This window comes from Lissotriton vulgaris, chromosome 3_1, assembly GCF_964263255.1.
Source record: "Lissotriton vulgaris chromosome 3_1, aLisVul1.2, whole genome shotgun sequence".
Lineage (NCBI taxonomy): Eukaryota > Metazoa > Chordata > Amphibia > Caudata > Salamandridae > Lissotriton > Lissotriton vulgaris.
The window spans coordinates 401036463-401042519 of NC_141689.1; the positions used below are offsets into that span (position 1 = coordinate 401036463).

At 42.3% G+C, this 6057-nt stretch overlaps 1 pseudogene; it reads left to right on the top strand.

Moving 5' to 3' along the window:
* Positions 1 to 1571: 1571 nt before the first annotated feature.
* LOC147726505 (uncharacterized) lies at positions 1572 to 2768 on the top strand (annotated as a pseudogene).
* The last annotated feature ends 3289 nt before the right edge of the window (positions 2769 to 6057 follow it).

Sequence of the window (6057 nt, forward strand, 5' to 3'; positions counted from 1 at the left end):
CCAAAGCACAAGAAGTGTTCCAGGGGGAAGCCACCAATTAACTTTGCTGCATTCAGAGAGATCAAACTAACTTTCCTTTTCTTTTGTGTTCGTTATTTCGGAACTAATTGGATTCCTTTTATTCATCGTGAGTCTTCAGGTCTGGTGAGTTTGAGACAGCACATTGTTAAAATAGAGTTTAAAGTCACATTGGTTATCAAATCCGTTACTAATAGTTGTGTTATTGTGTTTGTGTCTTTCCTCACTGCAGTGAGCTGCGCTGAATTGAATCCCGGTCTCCACCTCACCCCTCCTTCTGGGTAGACCTATGGGTTTGGTCTCTCTCTTTTGATGAGACACTGTCTTCACTTCTGAGGAGATTGGAATTCTGCCAGGATATAAGTCCACGGCCGACATCTTGTGTATTCGCTTCAAGGAACGAGGATACAAAAATACAACCATCATACAAGCTTATAGTATGGTAGAAACCACCACGAGAAATGAACTGATCCATCCTAATAGAGTAGACACGAATGAGGAAACAGTAGGATTGGTGACTACCTTCACAGGACAAGCACATGAGATCAGAAATATTTTTTTAAAACACTGACGGAGTCCTCTCTCTGTCTCCATGGTGCCTCGGTCGATGTGAGGGCGGTGTTGAAGACGGCTACGGAGGACGCCGAGGTAGCGGGTGTTGTGGGGGGTTTCGAGTGGAGTCCTTCGGTGCAGGCAAGTGGGGTTTTGATGAATTAAGCTTGGGGAATTGTCCTACCCAGAGTTTTGGTGTAGGAGGGAGGTCGGATATCAAAGCGCCCACTAGCTCACCAGCCCATCTAGTGAGCAGCTGTTTAGTCTCCTTCTCTCCCCTCCTGGAAAGCCTTTCAGTGCTGCCAGTGCTACCAGTTATTCCTATATCTAGCCCGAGGATCTGTGTAGCCGCGCTGGAGCTAAGGAAAGGTAAAAAATTAAGAAACCCGTTTCCCCCTCGAGGTGCAATAGATTTAGAGAACCCCACTAACACAATTATAGCCTCAAACTCCAAAGAAGGATCACAAGGTCAGCTCCAACATATACAATACTCCGGTCCCTTTGTCGCAGTGGAGGGGTCTTTTGTGCATGAACTGGGCAGTGGAAGTGTCACAGACCTGTCATTTGTAGAAACCATTCCTACTCCTCCTGACTGTGCTATTGATGTTGAGGACAATTTACAGGTTTCTTCTAGTAAAAATACTCCCAATATCCCCACATTAAAGACTCCTGGCAGCTCTCCTAATACTCCCAAAGGCAAGCTCAAACGAGGTCGAGGTCGTAGACGTAAAAAGAAACCTGGAGTAAGCAAAGTCGGAGTCCCAGAAGGGGGAATAGAGGTTGGGAAAGGAGTCAATACATTAGCTAAGAAGAAATCATCTTCTTTCTTAAACACTGAATTTAAGTCTAAAAACACAATTGTGAAGAGTAAAACCAAGGTGAAGACCAAGGATTCTAAATCAGTGCGTCCAGCAGGCTCAAAAATTACTCCTTCACTTCGCTCCTACTTTAAAGTCGTTCCCCAGATTTTACATCTTCCTCAAGTCATGGACGATACAGGTATGGCATCAACCTTAGAGGCCAATTCTTTATCCTATTGCCAACCCGCCGTGTCAGCAGAAACATCATTATCTGGGTTGAAAGTCCGAGTTGAGAGGTACCCTAGTCAAGCGATAGAAACAGTTGTAACTACTGATTTAGCAGCAAGCCCACAAGGAACGCTTGATCCAGAGATAGAACAACAGCTCGCACTGCCTACGCAGTCTCCCCTGCTAGAACAATCTCTGCCCCAGTCTTCATCCGTGCAAGAGCAGAGCTTACATCAAGCTCTTACTACAGTATACTCTGAAAAGGCTGAAGAATTAGGTTTTACCGAGTTGGGAGGTGCATCTGAGGGTGTAGATGTAGATGACTCTGCTATCCCTGTTCTACTTGACCCCAACTCATTATTGGCCCCTTCCTCTTCCTCTTCCTCTCCCCCTCCGATGACGGCAGTATCGGTTCTGGAGATGTTCTCAGCTCTTACTCTGGAGATAAGAAAAGGATTCGCGGAATCATCTGCTAATCAACTAGAATTCAAAAACTACTGTGAAACATTCAACAATAAAATTGAAGGCCTCACTATAAGAACTGGAGTGTTAGAAGAGACGGTTGGCATTCATTCAATCTACTTGGATCAAGCGAAGGAGGACATTCAGAAACTCACAAGGGAAGATCTGGCTCTCAGCGAGAGGATGGAGTCTCTTGAAAACAATGCGAGAAGGGGGAACATCCGTATTTTGAATGTTCCGGAAGGATCTGAAGGGTCAGATATTAAACAATACATTGTTTCCTTACTGAAAGATGCACTGTCTCTAGAACATACTCCCGCAGAACTGTCGGCCGATATTCAGAGGGTTCACAGGGATCCCTTCAAACTGAATCCACAGAGGTCTAAACCTCGCAAAATCGTAGTCAATTTTCACACTTATGTCTTAAAGGAACGCATCTTAAATATGGCCTTGAAACAAAAGTCTTTGTCAGCGAAAGGTTTTACTTTTTTTATAAGATCAGACCTTTCCAGAATAACACTTGAAAAGCAATGGTAATTTGGGAGGCGCCTGGATGCCTCCAGAAAATTGGGCGCAACAGCTCAGCTCATGTTTCTGGCAGCCCTTAAAGTAATGTACAACAACAAGATGTTTAACATCAGGTCAGTGCAAGCAGCTAATGAGTTACTAATGGATCTGAGCAAAGGGGCCCGCAAGGTTGAACATTAGGCGCCCATTATTAAACCTCAACTACTTAAACAGGACCTTCCATTTAATCCTCCATTTTTTCAATATTAAAATTAAGAGGTAGATGCACCTATATATATATATATATGCACTTTATATGCATTAGTTAAGAGGCTCATAGTTTCAATTAATTCTCTTCTTTGTTCTCTTCTTTGTTTCAAAAACCTTTTATTTTTTTTTCACTCTTTATTAGTCACTTGAATAGTAAGCGGTTGAACTTTCTTGCAGGGGCTCAATCGGTGGGACACTATCTACTGGACATTGTTCCGGTTAGATAATGCAAGGGTTCTTCACAGGGAGGGGCTCTCACCCTGAGGGGGTGAGTGCGAAGGGGTAGCAAAAATATAAAAAAGTCCTCAATAACCTAAATAGTAGTTTTTGGAATGGTAATTCACATATCACACACAATTATTGTAAGCAAGTTATCAACGTGACTATAAATATCTTCTTTGGTATAGTATTTATTCATCGTGGTCTACTGGTTAAGAGATGAGTAGTGTAGGTTTTCTTTCCTGGAACGTCAATGGCCTCCGCACCAAGCCCCGAGTCAACAGAATTCTACAATATCTGAAGGACTCAGATGCGCAGGTCATGGTGTTGCAGGAAACCCACTTAACCCATTCTGAACTTTCTGTACTTACCAAGAAGAATAGATGGATTGATTTTATGGGCTCTACCACTCAAACTTCTCATACAAGAGGGGTTGTGATTATTTTTAAAAAAGGAGTTAAAGCTAAGTTAATCTCACAGGCTGTAGATTCTTCTGGCAGATGGGCCATAGCCTCAGTTCTTATGGCTGGGTTTTCCGTTACAATAGTCGGCTATTATGGTCTAAATCAGGATGACCCCTCTTCTTTGGAAACAATTTTCTTCCAGTTACTTTCCATTTCAGGACCTATAATTTTAGCCGTCGATTTCAATATCGTGTTGGTCCCTGTCTTGGACAAGTCTAATTAATAACCGATCTTTGGTTCCTTCTAAAACTAGATCCTTTCTACTAGACGCTATGAGGCAGTACGGGTTTGTGGATGTCTGGCGACAAAGGTCAGGAAAACAACAGGGGGTTTCCTATCGGAATCTTAAATATCATCATAAGTCAAGGATTGATTATATTTTAATCACTCAGAGACTGGTTGATTCCGTCAAAACAATAGAATACTTTCCTTCGCATCTCTCAGACCATTCTGCGGTTAAATTGGTGTTAGGTTTTCGTAGTAAAAAAACCCCGACTACGTGGTCCTTTGACCGCTCTCTCCTTACTAATGAGGAGGATATCTCATATCTAAAGCCGGAGACTCTGAACTTCTTTTTGTTAAATAATGGCTCTGCCTCAAATAGAATTATTTGGGACTCGTTTAAGGCAACGTTGAGAGGGCTGATTGTTGCTAAAGTTGCCTTTCGGAGGAAGAATTATAACGAAAAGATTTCCTCCATTGAATCAGATATGGCTCGTGCTCAACATGAGATGGACATTAACAGTACAGCTTCAGGGTCTATTTTAGACCCTCTTCACAATCAACTGTTGATTCTGAAAGGAAGTTTGGCTTTGATTTTAAATTTGAGGGTTCAACAGAGATGGGAAGCCAGTAAGTTGGCGCACTTCGAATACAGTGAAGGCGCTGGTAAATTACTGGCTTGGAAGACCAAAGTAGATCAGGTCCAGAACAACATCGCATCTATAAAAGTAGGAAACATCAATCTTTCTTCAGACAATGAAATTAGGAAGGCGTTTAGGGAATTCTTCCAAGAAATATATCCATAAGACAAAGTAATATCGCCTGAGTCTGTTAAGAACTGGTTGAACAATATCACTCTACCCTCTTTTTCTCTTGAACAATCCCAATACTTGGATAAACCCATCACAGAGGGCGAGGTCAGATCTGCCATTAAGGAGGTAAGAAGGGGAAGGCGTCCGGACCCGATGGGCTGCCAGCTGAATTATATAAAATCTTGGATTCAGAGATCGCTCCTTTCCTCACTAAGCTGTTTAATCAAATACTTTTAGAAGGATCGTCCCCTCCAACATCTTGGGATAACGCCTCTATTACCCTTATTTTAAAACCGGGTAAACCCAAGGAGGCTTGTGGGTCGTATAGGCAAATTTCCATTTTGAACGTGGATTATAAAATCTTCACCACAGTTCTATCTTCAAGATTGGCCGTTATCGCACCTTCTGTCCTTCATTCTGATCAAAAGGGGTTCTTGAAGGGCAGACAATTATATGAATTAACCTATGATTTAATTGGTTCCATAGATATCGCAACATTCAATAATCTTCCATTGGCGGCCCTTTTGCTGGACGCAACCAAGGCTTTCGACAGGGTTAGCTGGGTGTACCTGTCGGAGGCCTTGGCCAAGTTTGGTGTCGGGGAAGGGTTCCGTAGGGTGATTAGCCTGTTGTACAGTGATCCCTCTGCATCCCTTCTCGTCAATGGTGATTTATCGAGTCCTTTCTCCATCACTAGGGGAACCCGACAGGGATGCCCGCTCTCCCCCTTGCTTTTTGATTTCTACATTGAGCCTTTTTCTCAATATCTAAGGGAGGAGGTCTCCATCAAACCTTTCTATTATCAAGACTGGATGAGGAAGGTGGCATTATATGCCGACGATGTGCTTATCTTAACATCAGAAGCCACTACGGCTCTTCCGGCTATTGTGAAACTGGCTCATGCTTTTGGACAAGTGTTGGGATATGAAATTAACGCAGCCAAAACCGAAATGCTTGTTTGGAATGATGAGAACTCTCCAACAGAACCCCGTCCCCAACCAGGCATTTCAATGGGATATCTAGGCTTGAAAATAGTAAAAGATATTAATAAAATAGTCCAAGTTAATTTGTCTGCAGTTCTTAAAGATTGCCGTAAGCTTCTCCAATCATGGTCACACCTGCCTCTTTCATTAATAGGTAGAGCCAATCTTATCAAAATGTCTATTCTTCCAAAAATGTTATTTTTATTTAACACCATTCCTTTATACTTTGATCAAAATACCTTAGCCAAGTTTCAATCAAATATCTCATCCTTTATTTGGAACAATCATCTTCCACAGATCGCCTGGAAAAAACTAAGATGGCGACGTGATATGGGTGGCTTGGCGGCTCCAGATCTAAAAATCTATGCTTGGATGTTAGGGGTGCTACCGGTCGTCTTATCTAAATTCAGTTAAAAACAGATTCTGTTACCCTCTGGTGAATCTTCTAAGCTAATTTGGGTCAGTTGGTATTTTAGGAATTGATTGAATGTGAATTAGTACTACTAGGTTTATCCTTTAG